This window comes from Lonchura striata, chromosome W (genome assembly GCF_050655825.1).
Source record: "Lonchura striata isolate lonStrDom1 chromosome W, ASM5065582v1, whole genome shotgun sequence".
Classification (NCBI taxonomy): domain Eukaryota; kingdom Metazoa; phylum Chordata; class Aves; order Passeriformes; family Estrildidae; genus Lonchura; species Lonchura striata.
In genome coordinates, this window is record NC_140743.1 from 12,957,258 (window position 1) to 12,975,408 (window position 18,151).

Consider the following 18,151-nt stretch of genomic DNA (forward strand, 5'->3'; position numbering starts at 1 on the left):
GTCCCATCTCTGGACAAGAGAGAATTCCTAGTAGTGGCAGGAGATAGTTGCTTCCCTTTCTCCTATGGTTACCAGCTGTTGGGGGGTACCATAGAACAGACATCTAAAGCCCTAGAAAGCAGCTTATTAAAACAGAAAAGGGGAATATATAAGGCCACACCCCAAAATAGGTTCAGCAAAGCCCCATACGCATACAATCTTTCAAATTGCTGTATAGGACAGCCTGACATGCCCATTTACAGACACTTTCTGAACAACAAAAAAGTAAAAATAAAAGTCTTGATCAAAACCTCAGTCACAAGAGAAATAGAAAGCCCATATAACCTTGTAACATGGGAGAGAGAGCTTGCTTGTGTTTTCACAGGTGAAAGATCTACGTGGGTCCCAGCAAAGAATGTAAAGCCTTACCATACACCGAAATCTAGCAGTGCCCTCACCAATGGCAGTGACTTTGCAGGTACAAACCAAGAAGCAAGCGCTCAGATTTGAACTGTGCTAAGACGAGATGAAAACTACCTGCCAGAAACAATTCAAGACTATGGACATTTGTTTTCACATGCATGTTACTTTTATACCCTTGTTGTTACATTTGTTCTCTTATTTCAAATTTTTGTATTGAAGTTACACCTATAGGTTAACCAAAGACAAATGCCTGGGTAACTCTGGCCAAGACTGCAAGCTCTGATACCATATCTCTAACTGATACAAAGCTCTGATAGACTTTTTCAACCTAGTCAATTATAGAACCTTCCCCAAAAGGTTTTAATAACACTACCTCAGTTAAATTCTTCCATTAGACTAAAGTATTCAAAAGGTTAAAATGCTCAATCAGTAAAGAAATAAACACCACCTTGATTACAATTAAAAATCTAGCTAAACAGTTTATCTGAAGGTTTGAGATCTGCATCTTGGCTGAAGGAACTCTGTAAAGTAAGCTTGATTGTTTTTAGAGTAATAAGTGTGGTTTCATTAGCAATATGTTATGTACCCCAAGTTGTGCAAAAATAGTAATTAAGTCTGTATTTACCTTTTCAAAAGTTTAACGAAAAAGGGCAATTGTTGCAGAGGATAGATAGATATGATTGTTATCTTAGCTAGCCGAATGTCACTTCTACCCTTGGATGAATCCTGGAGTGAAATGGACTGTTCCATCCCACCCCGCAAGAGATTGTGGTTCATCCCGCACCTCTGTACCTGCCCCTAAAACAGAGTCTGTAACCCCATTGGCCCATGCCTTGTCCCAGCCCACCTGGGAGCCCCTGATAAGGGGGCTCCGAGCGGCCATGCGGCCTCTTGGATTTCCTCCCTCTCTTGGACTTCCTCCCCCTCTGGGGCTTCCCCTCTCCTAAACCCTCCGTTTCTCTCTCCCCTCCCCCGTCCTCCTAAGCCCGGCCACGTGCTACGCCTGAGAGCACGAGGCTCGGGCATCCCTGAATTCTCCAATAAACCTCTTCCCCCAAGAGCAAGCTTCAGAGATCTCTGCCTCCCTACACCCCAACCGTGCAACAGGAGCTTACTCGTCCCACAGCGCCACATGACCCTAGTCCTATAGGCCCAAATCCAGTAATAAGCAATGACTTAAAGGAGAGTAATAAAACCAGAGATAATGTTATAAAATCAAACAAAGGTAATCAAGAACCTCAGCTATTAGTGCAGAAGTATACAACCTTATGGAAAATTATGCAAGCTACTTTTGGAGTTTTGAATCATACTTATCCTAACTTAACCAAGGGATGTTGGCTTTGCTATATGATAAATCCACCCTTTTATGAAGCTATTGGGATTACATCTGAGGCAAGAGAAATAAATGGTACAAATCCAAAAGAGTGTCTCTGGAGAAAGGGGGGAGATAGTGTTTCAGGCATTACACTGTCCCAGGTTAGTGGACAAGGAAGGTGTGTAGGGAAGGTTCCAGCAGATATGCGGCACCTCTGCAACACAACAATGAGCATTAGCAGAACAGACAAGCCTTTTGATTGGCTTATGCCAGCAGTCAATACTAAATGGGTATGTCAACAACTTGGAGTTACACCCTGCCTATCGGTAAAAGCCTTTAATAATTCAGACTTCTGCATTCAAGTTCTAATAATCCCCAGAATCATATACCACCCAAAAGAATACGTATTAGAACATCAGAGGACCCCTGAACACTACCTGGTTAAAAGGGAACCACTTACAGCACTAACGGTAGCAATTTTGCTCAGCATAGGAGGAGCGGGAGTAGGAACAGGGGTCGCTTCCTTAGTAAGTCAAAACCAGGGTATGAAAGCTCTGCGCACATCTGTAGATGAAGATCTGAGTAGAATAGATAAAGCCATAAGTGAACTAGTTAAATCAGTAAAATCCCTTTCTGAGGTAGTCCTCCAAAACCGAAGGGGATTAGATTTGTTATTCTTACAGCAAGGGGGACTGTGTGTTGCTTTACAAGAAGAATGTTGCACTTATGTAGATCACACAGGTATTGTAAAAGACACGATGGCTGAATTACGCAAACAAATAGAACAACGAAAAAGAGAAAGAGGATCCCAGCAGAGTTGGTATGAATCCTGGCTCACCTATTCTACCTGGCTAACCACTCTATTATCCACCCTTGCAGGACCAGTAATTTTACTAATTCTAGTACTTACTTTTGGGCCATGTATTCTTAACAAGCTTATTACAATAGTAAAAAATAGGTTAGAAGCTGCACATTTAATGATGGTAAGATCAAAGTACGAGCCACTTAGCGGAGTAGAAACTGAAAATTATTTAGAATTGAGCAAAAGGGAATTAGAGCGCTTTAGTGAACAAAAAGGGGGTTAAAATAAAAAGGGGGGATATTGTTAGGAAAATAGGGCCTTTTTGTTCATAATATAGAGTTTTCTCACATCCATAGAATAGAGTTTTTACTTAGAGTTTCACTTGTCTGAATATGTTCTCATTTTGCCAGGCATTCCAGTAAGTATCTCTCAAGGACAATTCCGTTACAAACTTTTTAGGGAGTTGAAACTGTTTTAGGGAGTTGATGTTGCTAGGCACCTAAGCACCTAAGCGAGTATCTTTCAAGGACAGTTCCGTTACGGACTTAGCAAAACATGTACTCTTGTGAAATGCAAGTAAACGTGCCTAGAGATAACATTTCTTGTTTTGAGAAAATTCCCAGATCACACGGACAACCTTGAGGAAGACTACTGGCCTTCATCCCACGACCACCAAGAGGCAGAAAACGACCACCTAGCAACAGAGTGCGCCTGCGCAGAAAAGACACCAGAACGTCACACATCCGGAAGAGAAGACCCAATAAGTGGGGGGGGACGGGGGACGAAGGCGCGGTAGTTGGAATGACTGCCGCCCAGCGCAGCGCTGATCTGCTTTCGTTTTCTACCATTAATAAATCTTTTTAATTGGATTAGAAAGCCTATTGTGCTCGTTCATAACACGGTGATACTGCCGTTCAGGATCGAGAGCATCTGCTGCTGAGTTCTAACTAACAAAAAAAAAAAAAAAAATTTCTTTTTTTTCCCAGTGGTCTGGATTAAACTCGTAGGAATTTGTAATTTGTGCGGGAAGGGGCAAACAACAAGTTACATACGTGATTAAAATAAGTTAAGGAGACATAATGGGAGCAAGACAAAGTACAGAAGTATCCAAGGCCAGTCCATTAGGATGCATCTTAGCTCACTGGAAAGAAATAGCAGGCAAAGGGGGTGTGGAAAATAAAAAGAGTTTAATCAAATATTGCTCCCATTGGTGGCCACTCTATCGCTTAGAGGAGGGGGCCAGATGGCCTCCTACAGGTCCATTAGAGTATAATACCTTGTTACAGCTAATGCTATTTTTACGAAGGGAAGGGAAATGGGAGGAAGTTTCTTATTGTGATATGTTTTTCTCCCTCCAAAATAACCCTGATTGGCAAAGGGGCTGTGGCATCAGAGCCCTCTCTGATCCCCTCGTTCTAGCTCTTGAAAAAGAAAACAGAGGCAAAATGAGAAAACTTAAACGGTGCTGCTCAGCCTGTAGTATAGGACAGAGGTGCACCAGGATAGATAAAGTTTATCGCACAGCACTAGAAGAACAAGAACAAGATCCAAGCGATCTATTCAGTCCTCACTTAGGAAAGCAAGAAGGAAGGGGTGAAAACTTAAGAGAGGCATCAGCACCACCTGCACCACCTGCAACACCTACACTACACACACCACCTGCATCACCTGCATCACCTGCACCACCTATACCACCTACACCACCTGTTCCACCTACCCCTTCTCTTCCTTCAGAAAGAACACATGCTCCAACCCCCATAAGCAGCCCAGTTGCATCTCGAACCAGAGGACAGAAACAGTAACATCAGAGGGAGAAAAGGTACTAGTTAAGGTACCATTCTCCACCCTTGATTTAGAAGCATGGGAAAGGGTCACGGGAGATTACCGAAATGACCCAGTCAACACTGCTAAACGTTTACGATACATTATGAAGCAACACAACCCAGACTGGGGTGACATTCAATTGTTATTAGATGCATTCACTGAAACAGAAAAGCAGTTAGTTCTAAAAACAGCAGGAGATCTGGTAGCAGATCACTTTAGGCAACAACAAGTAGATCTAAGAGAACATTTTCCACTTCAAGACCCGGGCTAGAACCCAAACCAACCAGAAGAGAGACAAAAGCTAAAGAAATATCAAGACTGGGTGGTATTGGGAGTGGAAAGAGCAATGCCTAAAACCATAAATTGGTCAGCTCTATATGCTATTAAACAGGGACCCTCGGAATCCCCCACAGAGTTCCTAGACCGTTTGAGAAATGCAATGCGGCGCTATACACCACTAGACCCTGCATCTGAGGTGGGGATACAACAACTAGTTAATCTATTTTTGGGGCAGTCCACAGGGGATATTAGGCGCAAACTCCAAAAGGTTTGAGAAGAAAACACCTGGAATTTAGAAACTCTACTGGGAGAAGCTTGGAGGGTCTTTAGCAACAGGGAAGAAGGATATAAGCGAGGGATGAAAAATTTAATAGCAATAGTACAGGAGGAGCAGAGAGGAAAACATGGAAGCAGGCAGGGGCCATCCAGGCAAGGCCCCCCCGGTTGGGCAGAAATCAATGTGCAAACTGTCGAAACAGGGCCATTGGAAGAGGGACTGTCCAGAATGGAAACAAAATGGACAAGGGAATCAAAGGGAAGTAGTGGCCCACGTGCAAGAAAATTAGGGGGGACCAGAGGAGACTACCCCAACAGGCCCTCTGGTTATAAATCTGAAGCTGGGGGAAATGGAGAAGGAAGTAAAATTCCTAATTGACACTGGGGCAACATACTCAGTTCTAAATACAGCTCTGATGCCCATAGGAGATAATTATGCTATAGTTACGGGTGCGACTGGCCAAACTGAAAAGGCATTTTTCTTCAAGCCACTCAAATACAAACTGGGAAAGCAGTGGGGAATCCACAAATTCCTATATATGCCCAACTCTCCTGAGTCACTTTTGGGCGGAGATTTGCTAGCACAATTACAAGCAACCATTACATTTAAAAATGGGGAAATTACCCTGGAGGTAAGCGATCAAAAATATGTAGAAATATTAAGTTTAATATTAACCACTAACGAAGTCACGAGAGAAACTGAAATTGATAAAGAGGTAATGGATCAGGTATTCCCTGGGGTGTGGGCCTCTGATGTACCAGGGAGAGCGAAAAACGCTTCCTCTATACAGATCCGGCTAAAAGAAGGAAAGCAACCGGTCAGAGTTAAACAATATCCCTTGAGGAGGGAGGATAGGGAAGGGATTAGCCCAGTAATTGAGAACTTTTTGTGTCTAGGATTATTAAAGGAATGTCAGTCTGATTTTAATACCCCTATCCTACCAGTTCGCAAACCTGATGGGTCATACCGGTTAGTACAAGATCTGCGAGCTGTGAACAAGGTAACTGAAGATCTGTATCCTGTGGTGGCCAATCCCTACACGTTATTAACTTGCTTGACACCCGAATTAACTTGGTTTACCGTTTTAGATTTAAAAGATGCCTTCTTTTGCCTTCCTATCCATGAAGCCAGTCAGAAAATTTTTGCATTTGAATGGGAAAGCCCCAAAAGTGGGCGAAAGACCCAACTTACGTGGACGAGACTCCCACAAGGATACAAAAACTCACCCACTCTGTTTGGAGAGCAACTTGCAAAGGAATTAGAGACCTGGAAAGCCCCTCCCGAGGAAGGGAAGCTGCTACAGTACGTAGATGACATCCTGATAGCCACATGAACGAAGGAAGCATGCGTGGCCTGGACGGTAAGCCTCTTGAACTTTCTGGGGCTCCAAGGGTACCGGGTATCAAAGAAAAAGGCCCAAGTAGTCAAACAGAAAGTAATTTATCTGGGTTACGAAGTCAGTGCTGGACAACGTAGCCTGGGCCAAAGCCAGAAGGAAGCAATATGTCAAACCCCAAAACCTCAAACTGTAAAGGAATTACGAACTTTCCTGGGGATGACGGGGTGATGCAGATTATGGATCTATAATTATGGACTGTTTGTGAAGCTCTTATATGAATTAATTGCAACCGAAAGCAGGGACATCCAATGGACAAAGGAAGCTACGCAGGCTTTCAACCAACTGAAAAAAGCCTTCATGTCAGCTCCAGCTCTGGGATTGCCAGACGTGAGTAAGCCTTTCCTTTTGTTCTCCCATGAGAAGCAAGGAATTGCCTTCGGAATATTAGCACAGGACCTCGGCCCATACCGGAGAGCAGTTGCTTATTTCTCTAAGCAATTAGACACACCCACCAAAGGGTGGCCTGGGTGCCTCAGGGCTGTGGCAGCAGTCATAATGAACATCCAAGAAGCACGTAAATTCACCCTGGGCCAGAAAATGACTGTGCTAGTGTCCCACACGGTGTCTGCAGTACTGGAGGTGAAAGGCGGGCACTGGCTTTCCCCGCAGCGATTCCTGAAATACCAAGCTATTATGGTAGAGCAAGATGATGTAGAGATAGTGGTGACTAACATTGTCAATCCAGCCTCCTTCCTCAGTGGAAACCAAGGAGAACCAGTGGAACACGACTGCCTAGAGACCATCGAGGCCACCTATTCCAGCCGCCCGGACCTGAAGGACACCCCTCTCGAGAATGCAGAAGTCTGGTTTACTGATGGAAGCAGTTACGTCATCAGTGGAAAACGGCACGCCAGGTACGCAGTAACTACCTGCAAAGAGGTAATAGAATCTGGACCCCTGCCAACGAATACCTCTGCACAAAAGGCCGAGATAGTCGCTCTAACTCGGGCCTTAGAATTGGCAAAAGGGAAAGAGATAAATATATATACGGACTCAAAGTATGCATTTGGAGTAGTGCACGCTCATGGAGCCATCTGGAAAAAGAGAGGACTGCTGAGCTCTCAAGGGAAAAACATTAAACCTGCACCTGAAATACTGCAACTTCTGGAAGCAGTTCAGTTGCCAGAGAAAGTAGCGATCATGCACATTAAAGCACATCAGAGGATAAACTCAGAATTGGAAGAAGGAAACGAGCTGGCGGATAGGAAAGCAAAAGAATCGGCAAAAATTGAGGTAATAAATGAGGCAGCCCTGATTCCAGATGGGCAAATTTCCCTTGAAGGTAAGCCAAAATACAATAAATTGGACACAAAATTTATTCAAGAGCAAAAAAGGGATTATAACCCAGAGGGATGGGCCACCATAGAAGGAAAGTTAGTCATACCATCCTGTTTATTATGGTCCCTAGTAAGGGAGGAGCACCAGAAAACACATTGGGGAATTGATGCTCTGTATAAATATCTGAATGAAAGAATCATAGCTAGACATTTACGAGCCACTATCACTCAAGTGACTCGACAATGTGACCTTTGCCTCCAGACAAACCCCAAGAATATTCCCAAACCAAAACTTGGCCAGATTGGGAAAGGCCAGGGGCCGGGGCAACAGTGGCAGATTGATTTCACGGAATTGCCAAGAAAAGGGGGGTATAAGTTTTTACTGGTCTTAACAGATACCTTTTCAGGATGGCCAGAAGCATTCCCCACCAGGACTTCTAAAGCTCAGGAGGTAACTAAGGTATTGGTACAAGAAATCATACCACGATTCGGGGTCCCGGCCACAATCTCCTCAGATAGAGGATCACATTTTATTGCAAAATTAGTACAACAGGTGAGCCAATACTTGGGCATAGACTGGGAACTTCACACCCCATATAACCCACAATCAAGTGGTCAAGTAGAGAAAATGAATCATTTGATCAAACAACAAATTTTACGATTGGGACAGGAGGCTAATTTGCCATGGCCTCAATCCCTCCCATTAGCACTACTGCGGATTCGAACCAAACCCAGGACCAAAGAAAAACTGAGTCCCTTTGAATTGCTTTATGGGAGACCATATGGGGTGCAGAAGGGAACGTCTGCCCAGGACGTATCACTAACCTCCTATATGATCGCTCTAAATAAACAACTTAGAGCAATCGAGAAATATGTGGCCGGAACTTGGGGTGCGGGGCTGGGCGCACCGGTACATGACGTACAACCTGGAGACTATGTATATGTTAAGTCTCTTACAGAGAAGGCCCTGGAACCACAGTGGGAGGGACCATACCAAGTACTCCTTACTACCTTCACTGCAATCAAGATTAAAGAACAAAACATGTGCATTCACCACAGCCGGGTTAAGAAAGCTCCGGAAGACACTTGGAAGATAACACTGGGTGATGGTGAACTGAAACTAAAATTTACTTGGACAAAATGAATGTATCATGGTGGGTGGGGACTCTTGCTGAAATGTTGTTTACAATCATAGCTGTATTCCAACAATTAGAAGGTAAACCTAGTCAGAACAATGCTAAATGGCTTTGGTCCCAAGCCTTTACTCAATACACGGGATCCATGGGGAAGTCTTCCGATTTAAAAGGTTTAAATCTAACAACTCTGGTCATGCACAGTAACCAAATATATACAAAACAAGAGTGGCAAAAACAGAAGTTGTGGTCACTTCAAGGGACCATAGGAGATGTAATTGAAATAGGGTGTCAGATGATTAATGGGACTACCCACAATAAAGTAACCCAAATCAGTGTGAATAAGTGCCAGAAGATCTGCAATCATCCAAGTGAAATAGACTGTTGGTACAAATTCAAATTAAGACAAACTGTTGATGTGGTTTGCCTCTGGGCCCGTGACACTATTGGGCTGTCTTTCAAATTTACAATAAGTGCTATAGCCAAACCTACTACAATCCACTCCAGCACTCAAGCGCAAACACAAAATATACCATTCAATCTTGAACCCAGAGTTTATGAAATCGGGCCATATGTTATAAGGAATACGGGTCAACAAAAACTGTTATTTAACCCAGAATGGTCTCTTAAACGTGTTGAACTGTTAATGCAAGCTAATATCTTGACAGTTCAGCCAGCCTGCTCCCCTTTCCTAAGGTCATCCTTCGAAGGATAGACAAAGTGGCTACAAAAACAAGTACACCTCCGAGATAGAATGCGAAGGGATTTAACTGGGATATTAGGGACCGGGTTGGGAGTTTTGAATGGGATTGACTCCGAAATATTAATGAATAAATTAGCTACAGCAACTAGCGATGTGACAAAATTAAAACAGCCTTTACAGTCATCTCTATTAGCACTAGGAAATAGTCAGTGGCAAGTCTCAAAAGTGCTGCCAAAATGGAGAGACTTTGAAGATCAGGACCATAGCTTACTGGTAGATGCATTAGAAGGAGCACAAGAGAACATATCTTTAGCCCTTAGCTGTATACAAGCGCAATTATGGATACAGTCAACAGCTGCTTTAATCATAAGGGAAGGGAGTGAAGGGGTGTTTCCAGCTGAAATACAAAAAGTTGTCTGGGACAGTGCTACAGACTTTGAGAGAGACCTCCAGTCTTGGTGGACCATGGTAAATTTTACATATGATCCTACCACTAACACTGCTACTGCCTTTGTGCTCACTATTCGTAATGCCACGGTTCACACTATTCACCCCATTGTTGCTCTAAGGTTGAGTCATGAAAAATCAGTACTATACCCCTCAGAACACAGGGCATGGGCCTGGAAAAACCAAGGAAAATGGCAAACCATTAACCTAGAGCCTTGCATTGCTCGAGAACAACAGGGATTCATCTGTGAGAGTAATCTGATTAGTGCTCAAGACGTATGCCTTGACACTGATCAAGGCATTTGCCACTTTGAAATCCACCCAGACACCAACCAACAAACTATACTAGTATATATAGGCGATGGCTGTGTGTGTTTGAGAACTGTGTGTAATGTTATAGAAATTGATAAAAACAAAGTCCCCTTATCTAGTAAAAATCATTCCAATTTCTGTATTTGCAACTTCATCAAGATTACTGGGTGTGACTTTATATACTCAGCACCAGTCGTATCCCACCAGTTAATAAAATCAAACTACACAACCTACAATGAATTACCACCCACACCTATTGGAATGAATTTAACCCTGGTAAAACAATTAATGAAACAACATCAAGATCTAATCAAAATTATAGAAGAGATTCACAAGAATGGGCAGAGAACTCTGGTTACAGTCCATCATGATGTAACTGAAATAAACAGAGTCCTGCAAAGAATAAAACAAGACGGAAGTCATAACTGGTGGGATGCACTATTTGGATGGTAACCGACTGCAACGGGGATCATGAACACTCTGTGTCACCCCATTACTGTTTTATTAATATTATTTACTATAAGTCTAATAATGTCTATTTTAACACTCTTGTGGAATTGGAATATGTTACAACGTGTGGCCATTCTGACTTCACTCTCTAGAACTCATGGAATCCTGCTAAAAGAAAACTGTCATAAGAGTAAAATCTAGTAAAAGAATTTACTATATTTTAAGAAAAGGGGGGACTGAAATAAGAGATCTTCCAGAGATCACTTGAGCTAACAAAATGAATGTATCAAAAATGAATGTATCAAAAATGAATGTATCATGTGTGTAGAATCATGTGTTGAATTTTAAGAAACCTCTGCCATGGCGCAAAAGACATAGGAAAAAAAAAAAAATATTTAAAGCTTCTTGCAGAAAGATAAATACCAGAGAAGACCAGGAATGCAAATAACTCAGATAAGGAGGCCCCTCTGTCAAGGATGATGGACTTATCCAGATAACAGAGCAGAAGACCAAAAGCGCATGTGCAGAGGATAAGAGTTCAAAAGTTCAATGCAGAGGAAGACTATGGTTTCAGCCTCAAAAGACCACCGGCGACCCCCGTAAAGACCACCAGAGAAAACCACGCATGTCCAGAAGGGCGTAGACCTATTTAGCATGAGAGGCGAAGACAGGCGGGGCCAGGGGTTGAATATGCATAGAAAAGTTGTGTAATGTATTGCATATGGAACACTTTTCTGAATAAAATTGTGGGACAAACTCCAGCTTGGGGCACAAGATTTCGGAGAGCTATCTCACTTGTGCCGGGTGCTGTCAAACATACCCACTTCATAACTAGATCGAGTTGTGGAGTCTATTTATTTATTCCGCGTATCGCTTCAGTAACCGCAAACAAAGATTGTCAAAGATCTTGCAGGACTGGCTGGAACTGATAACCGCAGCGGAAGAAGGTCCATCACCCCCACTTGTGAAACCAATCTCTGCTGGAACTGATAACCGCAGCGGAAGGAGATCCATCACCCCCACTTGTGAAACCAATCTCTGCTGGAACTGATAACCACAGCGGAAGGAGATCCACCACCCCCACTTGTGAAACCAATCTCTGCTGGAACTGATAACCGCAGTGGAAGGAGATCCATCACCCCCACTTGTGCTGGATAAAAAGGGACTGAAGAGAAGGAAAGGCTGTCAGCTTTTGGCGGAACACAGATTCCCCAGCTGCACCCAGTGCTGTTTGCTTGCTATCGCTTGCTGTAATTAATAAAATTATTAATTGATCTTAAAAGGCTGAATCAAATTATTCGCCTCAATTTATAACAAATTTGGTGCCATGACTGGGATCGGAACACCCGGAGAGGAGGTCTCCTGAGGAGGCGCCCCACTTCCTTTGCTTTAACAGAGGCCTTACGGGGACACTCCTCCCCGGACTCCGACCGATGAACCTAAAATCCAATAGCAAGCAAAGAACTGCCGGCGACCCCCTTAATCTTTGTGAACGAAGCCCCAGGCGAAGACACCAGATGGTGTAAGTATTTTCTGAAGGACCTGGTGTCCGGAGGAGGCCTGTTCTTGGAGAATGGGACCGCCTGGTTGGGGGTTGGGGATCCTGGAGTGTGACGAGTGTGGTGTATGAGAGGGGAGCCAGCAGCTCGGACTCCCCAAGCAAGTGCGGACCTCATAGTAGTGCGGTTCCCATATCCGGTGATGGACTGGGCCACAAATTGAGGGAAGCAAGTGTGTGTGTGTTAGAAGGCACTCCAGAAGATGGGTCAGAGGAAAAGCAAGCCTGCTGAACCCATGGGTGGGGGAATCCCTGTAAAACTTCCCCATATTTCAGAGGATAGTCCATTAGGCTTAATGATTAAATATTGGAATGCCTTTCCTTCTAAGAAGGGAAAAGATAAAGTAAAAATGGCTCACTACTGCATGGAAGTTTGGGGGGGGAAACAAATAAGAGGAGATCAGTTATATTGGCCGGTATTTGGGTCTTTAGAGGATTGGATCTGTCAGGCCTTAAATATTTACGTTAATTCAAAAGAACCCTTTAATCTAGAAGGAAGTGAATATGCAGCCCTCTGGATAAGAGCAGAGACAAGGGCAAAATTATTTGCTCTCAATATCGAGAGGAAGAAAAAGAGGTCAAAAGAAATTGAATTACCTCCAGGCATTCCCCCTCCCTACATACCGCCACCACCCACACCTCTTCCATTGCCACCTCCACCGCCACCACCTTTATACCCCCCCCTCCCGGAACCTTTGCTAATTGACCACCCGGGTCCCTCGGCACCCACCCAAGAATTATCGGAGGATGAGGGACCGGAAGGTGAAAGGTTGGAGGAAAATATCCCTGAGGGTTCTCGGCGAGTAACCCAAAGCCAGACCCGACAAAAGGGAAAGCAAGAATTGAGTATATTTCCCCTTAGAGAGCAGGGAATGGGAATGGTGCCTAACCCAAATGCTGCACAACCCGGACAGCCTGCCCAGATTCTGGGAATAGGGTACATACCCATCCCATTAAACTCAGGGGATGTTAGGGAATTTAAAAAGGAAATGGGACATATGTTAGAAGATCCTTTAGGGGTGGCAGAGCGGTTGGATCAATTTTTGGGACCTAATATTTATACTTGGGAGGAGACGCAATCCATGTTAGGGATTTTGTTTTCTGCAGAAGAAAGGAGAATGATTAGAGAAATGGGCATGAGAATCTGGGATGATGAACATCAACAGGGACCATTAGCAGATATTAAATGGCCCCTACATAATCCCCAGTGGAATAATCAAGACCCGTTACACCGTACCCATATGGGCGATTTGCGAAATATAATAATACAGGGAATAAGGAAGGCTGTCCCTCGTGGACAGAATGTACAAAAGGCATTCAAGGAACAACAAAAGAAGGATGAAGATCCAACTGAGTGGTTGGAGAGGCTGAGAAAAGCCTTTCAGTTATATTCAGGGGTGGACCCTAACACTCCTGAAGGAGAGACACTGTTGAAAGTTCATTTTGTGGTAAACTCGTGCATGGATATTCAAAAGAAGTTGGAAAAGTTAGAAGGGTGGCAAGCAAGGGGGCTGGATGAGTTACTGCGGGAGGCTCAGAAGGTTTATGTTAGGAGGGAGGATGAGAACTACAAGAATCAGTCTAAGATTATGTTAGCAGCTGTAAGGGAAGGACAGAGGCAATCTCCCCAAAGAAGGGGTGGTGGTCACTCAGGAGGTTTGAGGGGAGCTGGTCGACAGGTGCATGAAGAAAGACAAGGTGGAGGAGATAGGATTGTTTGCTTTTACTGCAGGAAAAAGGGACATGCGAAGCGGGAATGCCGACAAAGGATGGCTGATGAAGAACAGTTTAAGGAAGATTATGTGTGTCAGGGGCTCTATCTGCTGGTGACAAAAGAAAGAACAGAGCCCCTGGTAAAATTAAAAATAGGTCCCCAGCAGCAAGAATATGAGTTCCTTGTGGACTCAGGGGCAGAAAGATCGACCGTCCAGACCCTTCCCCAAGGGTGCAAGATTTCATCTGAAATAATACAGGTGATTGGAGCCAAAGGGGAACCCTTTGGAGTACCTGTAATCAAGGATGTACTCTTAGAAAGTAACTCCAAATTAGGAATTGGGTCGTTTTTATTAGTACCAGAAGCAGATTATAATTTACTGGGAAGGGATTTGATGATTGAATTGGGGATAGGGATAGAGATTAGTGAGGGAGAACTGACAGTAAAATTGTGTCCTCTCCGGGCTGAGGATGAGAAAAAGGTTAATCCAGAGGTTTGGTACATTCCTGATAGTTTAGGAAAATTAAATATTGAACCCTTTGAAGTAAATATTAGGAACCCAGAGATACCTGTCAGAATTAGGCAATATCCTATATCTAAGGAGGGGAGGCAAGGACTGAAACCAGAAATAGAAAGGCTTTTAGAAAAGGGACTTTTAGAACCATGTATGTCCCCTTTTAATACCCCCATTTTACCAGTAAAGAAACCCAATGGTAGTTATAGGTTAGTACATGATTTACGGGAAATTAACAAAAGAACCTTTGAAAGGTTCCCCGTGGTAGCTAACCCACATACCCTTTTAAGTCAACTTGGCCCAGAAAACCATTGGTATAGTGTAATAGATCTCAAAGATGCCTTCTGGGCTTGTCCCTTTAAGGAAACTTCTAGAGATTATTTTGCTTTTGAATGGGAAGATCCAGATACACATAGAAAACAATAATTGAGGTGGACAGTCCTTCCCCAGGGATTTACAGAATCCCCAAATCTGTTTGGACAAGCTTTGGAACAAGTACTAGAAGGTTATTCTTTAGGGGAAGGGATGGTGTTACTACAATATGTGGATGATTTATTAATTGCAGGGAAAGAGGAAAAAAAAGTAAGAGAAGAAAGTATAAAACTCCTAAATTATTTAAGCCTTAAGGGACTTAAAGTCTCTAAGTCAAAATTGCAGTTTGTAGAAGAAGAGGTCAAATATCTCGGGCATTGGTTAACAAGGGGAACCAAGAAATTGGACACTGATAGAATCCCAGGAATACTTTCCCTACAGGCCCCACGGAACAAAAGACAAGTCCGACAGTCACTGGGACTCTTCGGGTATTGCCGACAATGGATCGAAAATTTTAGTGGAAAAGTTAAATTTTTATATGAAAAACTAACTAATGATGGGTTATTGAAATGGAGCACCAATGATGAAGATCAATTAGAAGCATTAAAAACTGAACTAGTCAATGCTCCAGTCCTTAGCATTCCAGATTTGAAGAGATCATTTTACTTATTTATTAGTGTAAATGACGGAGTAGCATATGGTGTGTTAGCTCAGGATTGGGCTGGAAAAAAGAAAGTGGTAGCTTATCTCTCCAAACTCCTGGATCCCGTTAGTCGGGGGTGGCCCACATGCTTACAGGCTATAGTGGCTGCTGCTCTCCTGGTAGAGGAAGCTGGGAAGATAACCTTTGGAAGTGAGCTAAAAGTCTTATCTCCCCATAACATTCGTGGAGTTTTGCAACAGAAGGCTGACAAATGGATAACGGATGCCAGACTCCTAAAGTATGAAGGCATCCTAGTCTCCTCTTCTAAGTTAAGTATAGAAACAACGAGCCTGAAAAACCTGGCCCAGTTTTTATATGGAGAACCAATTACAGAACTAACACATGATTGCCTTCAACAGATAGAGGAACAAACAAAAATAAAGCTGGATCTTGAGGAAGAAGAGCTAGAGGAAGGGGCTCGATTGTATGTAGATGGGTCCTCTCGAGTTCTGGAAGGGAAAAGGAAATCCGGGTATGATATAATAGATCGGAAAACATTTAAGACAGTAGAATCTGGTCCCCTTAGCCCCAGCTGGTCAGCCCAACCATGCAAATTATATGCGGTGCTTAGGGCTCTAAAATTATTGGAAGGAAAAAGTGGGACTATTTTCACTGATTCTAAATATGCCTATGGAGTAGTTCATACTTTTGGAAAAATCTGGAAAGAAAGGGGACTTATTAACTCACAGGGAAAGGGGCTGGTACATAAAGAATTGATTCGGCAGGTATTACAAGCTTTGAGAGGGCCAGAGAAAATAGCCATTGTCCATCTAAAAGGACATCAAGCAGGGATTGGAAATTCGATACGAGGAAACAATTTGGCGGACCAGGAAGCAAAATGAGCAGCCCTGATGAATCTAAAGCCATGGACAGGGCTTGTCACAAGGAGAGAGGATTGCTCCACTTGTGGAGCTGACTTAGAAGATCCACCGTGTTGGGTTTGCTGGAAATACTATGGGATAGACTCAATAAAATGTGCCTGTGATACCCCTCGAAAGAAACATTGCTGGTTTCATGGACCTATTGATTACATACCAGCCTTCACTGTGCAAGAAAAGGAGAAATTAGGCCAGATGGGGATAAGAGAGAAAGAGGAAGGCAAATGGGTATTGCCCGACGGGCGGGAAGTACTCCCAAAAGGGATGGCAATGAAGGTCCTACAAGCAATCCATGAAAAAACCCATTGGGGTACACAGGCCTTGGTTGATCAATTTGCTATAAAATATATGTGTATAGGAGTCTATAACCTTGCAAAACAGGTAACTCAACAGTGTTTAACTTGTCAAAAAGTGAATAAACAACAACTGAGAGAAAGACCAATGGGCAGCAGGGAGCTAGCACAAAGACCCTTCTCACACATACAAGTAGATTTTACAGAATTGCCAAAAGTGGGGAGATATAAATATTTATTGGTACTGGTAGACCATTTGACCCATTACGTGGAAGCCTATCCTACTGCCCGAGCCACCTCAAATACCGTAGTAAAAGTATTACGAGAACAAATTATTCCCCGATATGGATTAATTGAATATTTAGACTCAGATAGGGGACCTCATTTCACTTCTAAGGTTGCAAAAGATGTTTTAACTGCCTTAGGAACCCAGTGGAAATATCACAGTCCTTGGCATCCACAGAACTCGGGGAGAGTGGAAAGGATGAATGGGGAAATAAAACAACAACTGACAAAATTGATGCTAGAAACCAAGATGTCATGGGTCAAATGTTTGCCTCTGGCTTTATTAAATATTCGAACTCAACCCCGAACTGATGTAGGAATCTCCCCATTTTAAATCCTATTTGAAATGCCTTATGATATGGAAGCCCCTACAGACCATCCATGCTTGAAGGATTCCCAGATTAAGCATTATATCATACAAATTATGAGCCGAAGGCAGGAATGGAGGGAAAAAGGGATGTTGACACAGAGGCCACCTTTAGACATTACAATACATAAAATCAAACCAGGGGACAACGTGCTTATTAAATCCTGGAAAGAAAATTCTTTAACCCCACGTTGGGAAGGCCCCTTTGTTGTTCTGCTTACCACAGGAACTGCTATACGGACAGCCGAGAAGGGGTGGACGCATGCTAGTCGAGTTAAAGGTCCGATCACCACAGATGACCGGTGGAAAGTGACCAGCCTGCCTGGGGAATTGAAGGTTACCATTAAGAAAAACCGATTAACTCTGTGTGTATCATTCAAGTTGATCACAAAGGGGAACAAAAGGGATATAATTACCTGCTTGTTAGTGATTATTTGATAATTTGTAATAAGGTAGATTGTGATTGTTATCCTTTTGTGTGCTTTGCATGTAAAGTTTGCCAAGAACAGTGGTGGGTCCATTGCCAAAAGGGGAGGCCGCCAACTGGGGTCTGTACAGAATGCTATAAGGCTGAATGAAAGTTAACCAAAATTGTGTTAAAATTAGGGGAATTGGAAAATCAGTGGGTTCATTTCGAGTCTGAGGATTGGTGGAAAATATACAAAAAAAGAGTGCATCCAGGAAATTTTTGTTTCCATACTAACGAACCCACTCCATTTGTTGCCCAAATTATAAAAGGGTGTTGTCGGAGGGAACTAAAGGGGGTCCCGGGCGACCCACCCCCAGTCAAGGATAAAAATTGGGAACAGTACAAGGTTAGACAGGAGCAGGGGAAGGGACGCCCAGGCGAGTACCGCTGCTGCCGAGAAGATGGTTCACCTCGCGGCTCCAAGCACCCGAGTCGGCG

At 43.4% G+C, this 18,151-nt stretch overlaps 2 pseudogenes; one reads left to right on the plus strand and one right to left on the minus strand.

The window, feature by feature from the left end:
- The window catches only part of LOC146763068 (uncharacterized), a 286,861-nt pseudogene that overhangs the window by 236,799 nt on the left and 31,911 nt on the right, over positions 1-18,151 (minus strand).
- LOC146763072 (uncharacterized) lies at positions 9,254-10,821 on the plus strand (annotated as a pseudogene).